A 14,861-nucleotide genomic window follows, 5' to 3' on the forward strand; every position below is an offset into this window, starting at 1 on the left:
TTGACGATTCGTAACAAATCCTAAACACCCATTTCATGTCTCCGTTTACAATACGGAAAAGTTAGTGTTTAGTCTGCGTTTTTAGCACATTTTGATGAGCCTGGTCATCTCCATAGCATTGGTACCTGAGTGGCTTCTGACTGACATAAGCTATTGAAATGTTAGTGGAGAATCTGGGGATGGTTTAATGCAGGTTGTGCTGTGAGATGTCTTCGCCATTATGGAGGACTGGGGATTTTGTGACCCACCTCTGGATGGAGAATAGCAACTGTATTGATGAACAGCACGCAAGAATTTATGTCTTTTTTTGACAAGGGATGTGTTTTTGCGGTGCTACTACATTGGCGCCCTTAATTAGCAGACGCTAGTGTATCTATTATTCGGTTAGATTTTCCAATCATCAAGTTATTCTAAATTCTTCTTCCTTTGTTTTCCATTTTTATTTGAGTCTTTAAATAAATTGTGTTTTGCTTAATGCTGAGTGGTTTGACCACTCGCATCACATCTGAAATACACACTTCACATCTACGTTTGTAATATGTAAAAATTGACGTCCAGGCTCCCTTCTTAAAATATTTCTTGGCAGTCTTGTCTGGTCCAAGCACACTGGCTGAACTTGTTCGGTTCGAAATCGTGAATTCCAAGTTGTGTTTAGGATTGTTGGGGTCAAAGACGGCGTGTGGTAGTTTATAATGTGTTTTGTTCTGGATGTTGAATTCGTTTGGTTTAAGCATTGCTCTATGTACTAATGAACTATGAGAAAGTAAGGAGTGCAGATGCTGGAGTCCAAAGTCGTGATTGTGGTGGTGGAAACGCACAACAGATCAGGCAGCATGCAAGGAGCAGAAGAATCAAAAGTTCGGGCAAAAGCTTTTCATCCAGCACCACACTCTCGACTTTGTGCAGTAATGGTTGTTTCATCAGTCGGAGTCTGCTCAGGGTGGAAGAAGTGACTTCTGGGGTTTCATGAAAAGTGAGCAACACAAAACTCTTGAAATTAGAAGTTGAGATTGTCTCCGTCTGTGAGAAAATGGGAACTAATTATAGCATTAGCTCGGCATTACGTTTGGTGGATACGCCATCGGAATCTTCGGAAATTTTAAGTTTCAATTACAGATGAAACAATTGAACATGAAACGGAATTAAAATGGTTTGAATTATGATTAAAAGCTGAGTTAAAAGAAAAGGAGAGGAAGGAAGAAGAGAGAAAGTAAAAGAGAACAAAAGCAAAAAGAGAGTGTGTAATCTTCAAAAGTTGGCAATTAGAGTGAGAGGACGATTTAGAGTGGCGGAGAACAAGGTAGAAGGTCTGTTGAATGTGGATGATTTTGAGGATGAGCAAACCAAGTGTAGCCAAAGGCCTGATGGAGATGTATTTGAATGAGAACGATATAGATGCCTATTTCACTTCATTTCAGAATGTGGATAAAAAAATAAAGTGGCCAGTGACCATGTGGATTTGGTTAATCCAGGCAAAGCTGGTAGGTAGAGCTAGTGTGATAATTGCATCATTATCAGGGGCGGTATCCAGGAAGAATGAGGCGACGATGAAGGCGATCATTCGTGCGTATGAGCTTCTTCCAGCTGCCTACGGAAAACATTTTAGGAATCTAAGAAGTGCTCGCGGTTAAACGTCCATTGTGTTTGAAATGATCAAAGTCAGTGAAACAGGCGAATAAAGACATTGAAAATAGATCAAGCATATACACTCTCAGACAGACTCTTATTTTGAAGGATTTCTACAATTCACTCCCTGAGGTCATGAGGATTCATGTGGCAGAACAGTGAGTTAAAATGGCAAGATGGGAAGCTGAATGTCTGATAATTTTGAGTTGATATATAAATCAAACTTTGGCGTCAGTGACGGATAAAGAGTATGCGAGATCTTCGCAAAACATACTTGAGAGAGTCAGGTTTTCTGATATAGGACAGCCGTAGGAGAAAGTGAGGACTGCAGGTGCTGGAGACTGGAGTTGAAAAGTGTGGTGCTGCCTGGCCTGCTGCGCTTTTCCAGCGCCACATTTTTCAACATAGGAAAGCAGTAGCAGGTAAAGAGCTTACAGTAAGAAGAGGTCCAAAGGCATGCAAATCTTTAATGCTGAGACATGAAGAGATACGTTATCCAGAAGGATTCTTGGCGTAATGTGAACTGTTCAATTATAGAAATTGAAGTTGGAGTCTGCGGTGAAATCATCAAAATAAATATTGCACAATCAAGAATAAGACCTTGACCTTGGTGCTGATGTTACAATATTTCAGTATTTAAAAAGTCAATAACGTGGCTCAGACAAATCAATGCACTGTTTGTAACTCTATCTTCATGTGTTTGTAGGTATTAAGGAGCAAAAATTTAGTCTTTTAGATACAGCTGTGTATTGCCACCATTCAGTTTGAAAATTACACAGGTGTCATTTCGAGAAAATGTAAGTGCCGACACGTTGTCGAGACATGGATGAAGAAAGATGAAGGCACTGTGTAGCAAGAGTAAACTGACTGAAATAGAATGGAGCTGTGAATGTTGACATACTTAGATTCAACGTAATGTATATTTGTGCTGCAGTGTACTAATGCACCAAGAATAAGCGTTTAAAAATATGTCAACTTTGCATAATGATGGATCATTTTCGTAAATGGGAGGTGTGATTGTACTGTTATTTTGTTACTGAGATTTTTTCTTTCAAGGGAGCAGTGGTACTGAAGTGCCACCTGACAACAGATTAAGTAAATAACTTAGGAGACCTCTAGGTTCTATTAAAACAGTGGTAACAATAGAAGTACACAGACTAGGTTCTCTTGTTTTGTTTTTTTTTTAGCTGCAGCATTCCGAAGCTGCTTTGGTTGCAGAAGAATTGGAAGCTTCAAAACACGATAGCTAGAGCCATTTCTCTGTGAGGTCGGTCTTGGTGTAGTTTTCTCGTGCATAGGAGATCTGCACGTCAGAACCAGAGTTTGAAATTGCATTTTTGAAAGGGTATTGTTTATGGGATGTTGCTATATTGGAACAGCTAATTAGTAGGAAGTAATTTACCTATTGCTTGCATGCATTTTCCAATATGCAAGCTGTTCTATACTGTTCTCTCTTTTATTTATATTTGATCTAGAGTGTTTAAATAGACTATGTTTCACTTAAGGTAGAGTGGTTTGACGATTCGTAACAAATCCTAAACACCCATTTCATGTCTCCGTTTACAATACGGAAAAGTTAGTGTTTAGTCTGCGTTTTTAGCACATTTTGATGAGCCTGGTCATCTCCATAGCATTGGTACCTGAGTGGCTTCTGACTGACATAAGCTATTGAAATGTTAGTGGAGAATCTGGGGATGGTTTAATGCAGGTTGTGCTGTGAGATGTCTTCGCCATTATGGAGGACTGGGGATTTTGTGACCCACCTCTGGATGGAGAATAGCAACTATAGTTACAACATAGAGGTCTGCACCATGAACAACAAATGGAGCAGAGGCTGCACAGAATGGAACCTCTGAAACCAAAGAGTGAGTCTGTGGTAAAGAGATCTGTTGATTCTACCCTGGATTAATCAAATACACCTTCCCAAGCTACACTTAACCTAGGAGCAGAGTGTGAATGCTCCCTGCTGAACAAGGACATGATCACTGAGCGGTGTCTGCTGATTCAACACGATTTGCACCTTCACAGCAGGGGGAGGACGGTGCTGTCAGTGACTGTTTGGATCAATAATTTTCGAAGACTCGAACATACAATGCAGGAGTGGGAGATATATCCGTCATTTCCCAGTATGTCACCTTCAATGTCATAACACAATGACGGAGGATATATGTGGCTAGTGAGATGAAGACAATGTTTTCTCCATCAGCTGGCAGCTGCCGTGTGTAACCTTGCTTTCCCAGTGTAGCGGGATTCCCGATGGTGTACTTGGATCTCCGGTGTTTCCATTACAATAAGTAGAGGTAGAGGAACTTAAGCAACTGATGCTCCGTCAATATGGCACTGTGAGCAAGCACAGAAAAAATATGTTGGTGCACACCCATTGTCCTGGCAGCAGCCACAGTCGCTTCATTCGGAATTCGTCAGCCATTCCAACTGACTTGGAGCCCTCACGTAGAAAGGGAGGATAACATTTGGGTTTAAAGCCTCCCCCTCTTGTCTCCCCGAACACCCCGCCAGCCCCCAGCCCCCATATATTAGGCTCAATACACACTCTCCGTCATCACTCCAAACTCCAACCAACCACATCAAATTATTCAAAGTTTGTGAGAAGATTTGTAGCTCGGATGCTCATTGTTGTGGTTCTGTTCGACGAGCTGGGAATTTGTGTTGCAGAAGTTTCATCCCCTGTCTAGATGACATCCTCAATGCTTGGGAGCCTCCTGTGAAACGCTTCTGTGATGTTTCCTCTGGCATTTATAGTGGTTTGTCTCTGACGCTTCTTTAGTAGCCACACACTCAGATGACAAGCAACATGAGTTCAACTGGGACAACACTACTCTTATAGGACAGGCCATACAGAGAACAGCCAGGGAATACCTAGAGTCATGGCACTCATCCACAGATTCAATCAATAAGCACACCGACCTGGACCCAATATACCCACCACTGCAACGGACAGCTAGAACTGACAACCGGAAGCGGCAGAGACAAACTTCTGTAAATGCCAGAGGAAGCATCACAGAAGCGCTTCACAAGAGCCTCCCAAGCACTGAGGATGTCACCTAGACAAGGAACGAAACGTCTGCAACACAAATTCCCAGCTCAGCGAACAGAACCACAACGCATCAAATTATTCTGTGTGCATCCATAGAAACAGGACTACTGTGAAAATCAGTGATCAGACGATTATGGAAATACAGTAACACTTTCGATGTCTGATTGAGTCAGTGAAGGTGCCAGTACATACTGCATCACTACGTCCTGTAATCATTCTCCATTTCAGTGACACACTGCCTTAAATACTTCCTGAAAAATGACAGGCAAAACAATATAAAATATTGCACCGGAATTATCCATTACCTTGACCTGTCTGCATCCATTTGCTGATTCCACCTTCTCCTAATAGTGTAATTTCGCGCTTATCGCATCGCATCCTTCTAAACTTCAGATAGTACAGGCCTTAATCTCTCTTCAAAAGACCAGCTCCTCATCTCTGGAATCAATTCAGTGACCTCTTCTGAAATGCTTCCTATGCAACTACATCCCTCCTGCTGTCAGCTCCAAAAATCATTGTGGAGTATTGCGGTTGCAGTCTTGCTCATTCCCTGCAGAGTTGCAGTAATTACTCACAAGTTTTATACTGTACTCTTTTACATCAAATGCTGAAATTACACTGGTGTTCATCATTTCCTGTTCTAACGGCATTTCTTTTTTTGTGTGATATGCGCGAGGACACCCAGATACCTCTGCACGTAAGCACTCTGAGGTTTCTTTCCATTTGCATAAGAAGTTGAGTTTAGATTCCTCTGGTCAAAATTCATAACCCTGTACTTATCCTCATCAAATATTATCTGCCAAATGTTCACCCATTCATCTAAACTATTCATGTGTATTTTTCATCTTTTTTACATCTTCATTGCATCAAACTGTTGTTCTACCTTTTTGACATCCAGCTGAAACTTTATGTCTGTAGTGGTTTCGAGCTCCTCATCCAAGTTAGGCAATAGATGGCAATTAATGGGGACCAATGATCTGAACTCTATGGCACCTTAAAAATTGCCAACGATAAAACAAATCATCTATTGCATCTCTCTGCATTTTGTTGGTTCACCAAATTTCTATTCAAACGAAGAAATTCCTCCTAACCCTGTGTTCTCTTTCTTTTCACAGTCTAATTTTCCTTGCAGCATTTTATTCAATGCCTTCGAGAATTGCAAATGCTTGACATACACAGGGTTTCGATTACCAACTTTGCTTAATTCAGTTTTAAAGTACTCGAGCAAATAAATTATTCTGCATAAACCATGCTGACTCCGATGAATGGTGAATTGGCTTTGCAAGTATCCTGTTTTTAATGAAATGATAATGCATTCCATCAATTTCCCATAATTTCCAACAATTTACTCACTACTTTTTATTTACTTGTGAAATCATTATTCTGAGCCCAAACACTTTTCAGAAACCTATGTTCCCTTTCCTGTTTCTGGTTTACACACTGGATGGGCTGAATGTCCACCTGGTCTTCCCACATTATAGTGCCAATGTCTGGTGTATGCGGAATAAGAATCTCATGATTTGATTTTCCTCTTCCCAATGATGCATTACAGGTGTGAGGGCTTATGGTATCTACCTGATGATCCATAACACTTTTTTGGGACAGAAGGGTTTTGTCATATTCCTCCATAACGGTCTGAAAATACTGAATGCTGTCCTCATACATCCCTGAAAGGGGACTTAGTGAATATTTGGTCGTCTGCTTAATCCATACTTCAAATAGATGGCTGAATTACCTCGTCCTTTCCATAGAAATTCTCCAGTCCTTTTATCTCCTTCCCCATTCCCCGTGCAACATACTCAGTGAGCTCAGCGCCCTCCAGTTCTTCTGGTTTACTAATGTCTTCCAGTTCCTCTGTTACAGACTTGAGGAGGCTAAACAAACTGATCCTCTTGCTGGGTAACAGGCTTGTGATGCTGCATGGCCTACTCGAGATCGAGTGACATCGGCTCCAGGGGCTGATTGGCCCCCTCCTGTAACTGCCCATCAGGTTCCATGGGCTGACTAGCGTCGTCGTTTTCTGGTAAAACAGAGTAGAAGGCCTGAATATACTTCTGCTATTCCAATGTAAACGGCCGGTGAAGGAGGATGAATTCTACTTTCGCTGTATCAGTGAAATGTGTTTCTGATTCCTTCCGATGTTCGATGCATTAGAACGACCATTTGTCATGCTTGCAAACTCGAAGAGATATTGTATAAAACTGGTCGTCCTTTCATTATAGGTTCACAGTGCCTTTGCAGGAATTTTAGAGGAAACCATCTCAGAGCCGAATGCAATGTCACAATATTCTTTCTTCAGTCAGGAGACGAAGTCTGTACACACTACTCCGGATGTGATCTCACTAAGATCCTGTACAGCAGCAGCAACATTTTTCCAGCCGGCTGCAAAGTTCAAACCCAGGTTAGCGCAGTCTCGGCAGTCTTGGGTAATGCACAACATTGTTGTCAGTTCATTCTGCACTCCACCAGCATAACGTGAGATTTGATGAAAATGTCACAATGACACAACTTAAGGACAAACAACGTGAGGAGACGATCTCAACGTCCAGATAGGCTTCACTATATATCTCTCCTGAATCTTCCATTATTCACCGGAGAGATCACCTCTCTCCACAGAATCTGCTAAGGTGGGCCTGAGAAACAGCAAGGAGAAGCAAAAATTGATGGTTGTTTATGTCAAAGTAAAATTTGCAGCACAAATTCTGGGCATGTGATAAAACAGGAAATTGGATGTGAACATATGTGGGTACTGCAGGAATAATGAACATGTAAACTCTGTTTACCCAAGTGAATGCTAATGCTGAAATAAGCGCGTCTGAGATGGGTTGTGTTAACAGTATAAATGCATCGAGTCAAAGAGATGCACAACACAGAAGCAGAACCATTGCTCCAACACTTCCATGCCAACCAACTATCCCAACATACTCTCATCTCACGTATCAGCACGTGGTCCATATACCTCCAAAGCCATCATATTCATGTATCCGCCGACATTCTCTTTAAATGCTGCAATTATGACCGCCTCCACCATGTCTTCTGACTGCTCATTCCATCCATGCACTACCCTCTGCTTGAAAAAATGCTGCTTAGGTCTCTTCTATATCTTTCCCCATCTCTCTAAACCTCTGCCCTCTCTCGCACTTCCCCTGCCGCACAAACACAGCGAAAATACCTTGTCTATTTGCCTATCCATGTCGTTCATGATTTTATAAATCTCGATAAGATCACACATCAGCCTCAGATGCTCCAGGAAAAATGGCCACAGCCTCTCAAACTCTCCCTATCGCTCAAGTCCTCCAACACTGGCACCATCCTTCTAAACGTTTTCTGAACACTTTCAAGTTTTACAACATGCTTCCAATAGTAAGGAGACCAGAATTGTAAGCAACATTCCAAACGTTGCCTAACCAACGTCCTGTACAGCCGCAAAATGTTCACCACCGAGCGAGTGATCAAGCTGTTTTGGAATCAGTATGTTGTGATCTGAATTGCAAATTGAAACTTTCGCTGCACAGGAGATTTAGTTTAGTAGAAAACATTTTCTGTTGCTTGAAACTACTGTCAGAAACTTGGGTCAAGCAAGCCATCCAGGTCTGAGGGCAAGTTGGCGACAATGTATTGGGAAGGTGTTTGAAACAAAAAGGATTCAATGAAAAAATGGCAATATATTTCATTTATGGAAACATTTTAAGGTGTAAATATTTCACATGAAGGTACAAGTAACAAAACGAAAAAAATAGTAACTCAACGATTGTTGGCGAAACAAGTTAAAATTTGCATTAGACCAAAGGAAACGGTTTGTAAACATCCCAGATATTGTGGTAACCAGGGGATTCAGAGACATTTAGCACCCAACAAGGGGGACCAGTAAACTGATAAGAAAATTAGTGAGGGGACATGAACGCAAACTAACATGAAGCGGAAGGGCTGCCAACATTTTCTCCAGGTATTGGAAAGGACAATAGACGGTCTAATGTGGTTTAATGAATTTGCAGTTACGATAAGGTATTGTCTTGAATAAAAACTAGGCGAAAGTTAGTGCTGCAGATGCACAATCGAAAAGCGTGGTGCTGGAAGAATAAACCACAGGTCGGGCAGGATACAAGGAACTGGAAAGTCGACGCTTCCAGCAAAAGCTCTTCAGGACAGGACAGGCGGAAGGGGACTGAGTGATCAAGAAGGGGTGGAATGGAGCTGGGGGTAAGTGAGCTCCGATGAAGATAGGTGGAAACAGTAGCAGGTGAGGGTGGTAGGTCGGCAGAGAGGGTGGAGTGGTTAACTGGGAAGAATGATTGGCGAGTAGTTCAGGACAAGACGGCGTTGTCAAATTGGAGGGTTGGATCTGGGATGACATGAGGGGTGACAGGAAGTCTGGGAGCTGAATAACAACGTGATTACAGGGAAACTAAACAGTTAATTTGTGTCTGTGTTCATGGAGAAAGATCCAGAAAATGTTCCATATATACCAACTGACCATTTAACTTTTGTAACTACCTATTGAATTCATTCATAAGAGTGACGAGTTATTATTTGAAAATATTAGGTGACCAGATTTATGTCGGACCTGAATTTCGAAGGGAATCAGTAATAGAAATGTTGATTGCACTGGAGATCACTGTGATATTTTCCTGCACATTCTGCAAAGGCACGACATTATTCTGGACACTGGAACGCTGGAAATGAAGTTCAATGGTATAGGAAGATGTAGATTGGTGAAATAAAGATCAGTTAACTTATTATGCACAGTACGGAATCTATTGGAATGTATTTAAAAAGATGTGATAATTGACATTTAGAAAATATTAACGACATCTTAAAGAACGAGAATGCATTTCTGATGGGAAAAAAGTCATTGAAAAACCTTTACTGAAACAGTTTGAAGCTGCTTGTTGTGGACATGAGAATAGAGTAACAATGAATGTGGTATAGTTGGATACTCAGAACGATTTTTTTTCAAACTCACTCAGTGAATTAGAAATGAAAATGGAATAAATGGTATTGGGATGAGCAGTTGCAAATTAAAAGATCAAGGAGAATTTGTCCTTCATTTTAAAAGGAATCAGAACAAATAATAAAGTTATTCTGCACCAGGCGTACAGACTGTCAGTGAGACTGTGCCCGGATTTGTATGTACAGTGTCGCTGTTCCAATAAAAGAAAGAACATGTGAAGCACACCGGAAATGGAATGGACATTTTTCTATTAGTGCCTCAAATGGCAAGACTGTGTGATCATGAAAATCGGTCTAATTCTCTCGAGTTTCAAAGAATTTGAGATGATCACAGTGAAAATTAAAAATTCACAAAAAGGGACTGACTCACACAGGGGCAAGTTGAAATGCAACAGGCAATATTGTGGAGAATCCGAGGATATTCTATACAGACATCAAGCAGAACAAGTTGGGCGCATTAGAAACCAAGGAGGCAATCTGTATATGAAAATGGAGTGCATTTACAGGTTGTTCCATGAAAACTGCACACAGGTTTTACTTCAGAGAATTAAAGAATTCGTCAATCTTGGCCGTGAAACTCTTCCGCAGCTTAATGTAAGAAGTAACCTGAGATTTCAGGCTTTGGTTATCTTAGATTAGTGAAAACCTCCTGGTCGGACATGATTTATCACAGATTGCTGTTTGAGACAAGGGAGGAAAGGCGCTGACTCAATTTTTTGGTGAGAATCTTTCGCAGGAGAGGTGCCAGAGGACCGGAGAACCGCTAATTTCATTTCGCTTTACAGAAAGCGTTGTGGAGAAAGGTCAGGGAAAAATAAACGGGTGAGCATGAGCTCAGTGTTGTGGATAACTGTTGGAGAAAATAGGGAAGGAGAAAATAAATCGCCATATAGAGAGGCAAACTTTGATCATGGATGCTCAACATTGATGTGTTAAGATGAAAGTAATGCCAAACGAATGTAATTTATTTTTTTGTGGGGAAGGCCTTTCATAAATCCCCACATGGGGCACTGGTGAAAAAAGTAAATTCTCATTGCATTAAGTATAACGTGGCAAGTGACATTTAATATTGTCCTCGTGGCATTAGACAGACGGTAGTGGTATAAGGCAGTTGTGTGACTGGAGACGAGTGTCCTAGTTGCAACACAGGGATCAGTGCTGCGTCCCTCTCTATTTGTGGCATTCATAAATGAGGCAGATGAGAATGTGGAGGATATTGGTGAAGTGTGATAAGTAAATTTGTGGTTGACACAAAGATCAGTCTCCTTGTTGGCAGTTTAGAGGAAGGTGTTACGTTACAGGCAGATACAGATGGAACCATCAGATGTGCAGGACAATGGCATTTGGAATGTAACCCTGATAAATATGAGGCGATGGCCTTTGGAGGAAGGAATCAGAAACGGGAGATTCTAATGAACGGCAGCAGGCTCGGAAGTTCAGGATGATTTTCTACACGCATCCTTGAAAGTGAATGGACAGGGTAATAGTCAAGTTAAGAAGTCATTGGCGAACATACACATAGCTTATATTCACTGAGGAATAGATTATAAAGATTGTACAGGACTTTGGTTAGGCCAAGGTGGAATACTCTTTGCAGTTCTGGAAGCCACTTTCCAGTAAGCAAGTGATTGCACTGGAGTAGGTGCAGAATAGATTAATCAAGATGTTCCCTCGCATGGAAGATATGAGCTGTGAAGAGACGCTGGTTGAGCTATGAGTTGTTTATTGTGGACGAGAATGCTGACGGGGGCGTGGTTCAGAAAGATAAGATTACGAGGACCACAATCAGGGTGGATCAACAGCAGCTGATCTTTTTTGTCAAAGGGCAAACAACAAAGAAATAAACTTTTAAACAGAAGTGTTGAGGCTCAGTGAGAATTTGAGGATTATTTTTCACATACATGATATTGGGGTCTGAAATGCATTTCATGAGAAGGGAATTGCGGCGGATAAGCCCACAAGCATTAAAAAGTACGTGGACGAGCACTCTAAATGTCATAACATTCATGGCTACGGGCCTGGTGCAGGAAAGTAGGACTAATGTAGATTGTTCTGGTGATACGACAGAGACCTTGTTCTGAGGCTGTATGACGGTGGAAGGTACAGCGTGAAATAACTTCAAGACAGAAATTGATGCGTTTCTGAAGCGTATGTTAACAAGAGCGAAGTGTAAAATCTTCTCAAATTACGGTATACAAAAGTGAAATGCTAGGGAAGATCATTGCATCTTCTTTACTGCCTGAAACCAGAGAATGGAGAACAGGAAATTGGCAGGACGATGAAGTTACAAATCATGTTCCGTTTTCAAGGAGACTTTTAAAAAAAATCCTCCAGGCAATAATAGGAAAACCAGGTTTACTGAGTAAAAATTAGATACAATCAAATTAGTTAAGAAACGTTCTGTTGGGGAATTATTTGGACAGAAATCTGATAAATCGCAATGTGCTGATAATCTATATATTTGATAACTAAAGGAGGTGGCCATGGTAATACTGAATAGTTTGTTTGTTGTCTTCCAAATTCCTGATGATTCTGGAACTGAATTGACAGATTTAATGCGCAGCAAATAATGAAATTATTTCTAAAGAAGGCAGGGAGACAACGGGGGAATTATATTATGCTTCGCACGCAAGAGGCAGTCGGGAAAACAGACAAGTCTATTATAAAGGATGCGTTGCCAGGGACCTTTTAAAATTAGCACACTGGATGCTACGACAGCCCTGCTGCCTGAACGTCCCAGTGTTCCAGGCTCGATTTCAGCCTCGGGGCGACTATCTGTGTAGAGCTTGCACACTTTCGGCATGGGATTTCTCTGATTTCCTCCAACAGGCGAGGTGAGTTGGTTATGCTAAACTGCTTATAATTTTAGATACACCATTCGGAGGGAAATTGGTCTGGGTGGTTTGCTATTGTGGAAACGATGTGCAATTGCTGGGTCAAACGGTCTGTTTACACACTGTAGGGAATCTAATCTAATTAATTAAAAGGTAATAAATATTTTAAAAAACCGTCAATCCTGATTTCTTCAGCACGAATCATAATTGAGAAATTGATTGGTAGAAGAATTATGGAGAAGAAATGGATGCAGTCAATTTGGATTTTCAAAAGATTTTGCTGAAGTCCCAAGTTAAATACCTCTATCTAATTTCAATCCATGGATTGACAATGGCAGAGCTGACTGGAAACAGTGAGTCAGAACAAACAGGTCATTTTCTGGAGTGCAAAGAAATGATGAGCGGGCATTGCTGTTATTGATGTTTGAGCCCCAGCTATTAAAAATGCATATCAAACATGTGAATAATGGAATTAAATGCAATCTTTATAAATCTGCCGATTGCACAAAACTGAGATTGTGAGTGAGTGAGTGGATGTAAAGATGTTCCGATGTAATGCGTCCAGGGAATAGGCACATACGTGGCAAATGAACATAAATGCGTGTCGAGGTTGCGTTGTGCACTTTTTTGGGAAGCACAAACTGGTAGCCTACCAATTGCAAAGGGATTGTTTGATAATTGTTGATCTATAAATGGACTTATGCTCCACTATATCGTTTCCCTTTGTACAGACGTCAAAGTTCCATGCAGCACAGTGAGTTCTGAAACCAGAATACAAAACTGAGAGTTGCATTGGCACACTGAACAGTGTATGTAGACCTAGCAGTTGGATATCTTTAACATTGACAAGGATCAGGATCTTCTTGTACACCAGTCATTAAAACGGTATTGCAGGAGCAGAAAGCAGTTAGCAAAACTAACCATATGTTGTCCTTCATTTCAGGTTCGTTTGATGAGACAATTAAGGATGTTTTACTGCAGCTCTACAGGGTCTCGGTGAGACCTCATCTCGAACATCGTGCAGTATTGTGTGTAGAGTTGGTCTCCTTGTTTAATAAAGGACAGACCTGACTTTGAGGGAGTGCAGCGAAGGATGGTCATACTGATCTCTGGGATGACGGGCTTGTTGTGGGACAGAGTTCGGGTCGATTGGACCTGTATTCCACGGGATTTAGGAAAATGAGTAGAGGTCTCAGTGAAATATGTAAAACGTTGAAAAGGCGAGACAGATTGGAAGCAGGGACGATAGTTCCCCTGCCTGCAACGTCGTGAACAAGGGAAAGCAGTCTTATGACATGGCGGTGAACGTATCTGTTAATTAAAGCAAACGCCGTGAAAAGCGCAGCTCGCCTTGTCATCTGTTAAAATATGATTGAGAGACATATCCAAACTTCAACTATTTAAAGGAAATAATATCAATTTCTACTTTAACTTCAAAGGTGAGCATTAAACGACAAATATTCACAACTCTAAGCCCCCTTTCTTTTTCCTTCTTATTACCTGCCTCCAATTCCATAAAAATATACACTTCCAATGAAACACTTGCCAAACTTGCGGCATCTTAATTACAAAACCGTACAGCAACGTTTATCTGAAGATCTGACTTCTTTTTATTTACTGGGAATATGCTTCATATGGAAAGTACATTTGTTGGTCGTGTTTCAATGTTTTTGTCCCTCTCTACCTTCAAATTATCTGCCTTTTTTATATCCCCAGCATCATATCGTCTCATGGTTCGATGTTGGTGAAAAAAAAAATCAAGTTTGATTGAGTCTTAGTATCCTCGGACATAATTTAAAATGACTGATTAAATTAGAAATGTTAAAACAGCAACACGTGCATGCATCTTTTTCAAAGCCAAATGTCACAAATAATTAATTTACCAGTAAATTGAAACTGCTGTTGTCAGCTCTCGGTGCAAAACAGCATGCATTCTCTGTGAAAGTAACAGAACTAGCTGAAAGTTTTGGTTTATTTTAGTGATGGAAAGGAATAGTTAGATACCACAGGGCAAGAGTTATAGCTGATGGAAAATCAATTATGGTGAGAGTAGGCAAGATTTGAGATGAATAGAATGGGTGAAGAAACTTCAAACGATGGGTAATATTGAAATTTGGAGCTTTTTCAAAAAACTGCTCCTGTATGTCCTTGAAAAGCATATACCTGTCAGGCAGGGAGGAAATTATCGATCAAGGGAACCGTGATTTACTAAAGAAGTTGCAGCTCTCGTCAAGAGGAAGGAAGAGGATTATGTAAAGAGGAAACATGAAGGCTTAGTTACGATTCTTGAGTGCTACAGGTTAGCCAGGAATGTCTTGAAGAGAGAGCTAAGAAGAGCTAGGAGTAGACGTGAGCACTCTTTCAGAGGTAGCATCAAGGAAAGCTATTACGCTTTC

The sequence above is a fragment of the Hemiscyllium ocellatum genome, chromosome 51, assembly GCF_020745735.1.
Source record: "Hemiscyllium ocellatum isolate sHemOce1 chromosome 51, sHemOce1.pat.X.cur, whole genome shotgun sequence".
Lineage (NCBI taxonomy): Eukaryota > Metazoa > Chordata > Chondrichthyes > Orectolobiformes > Hemiscylliidae > Hemiscyllium > Hemiscyllium ocellatum.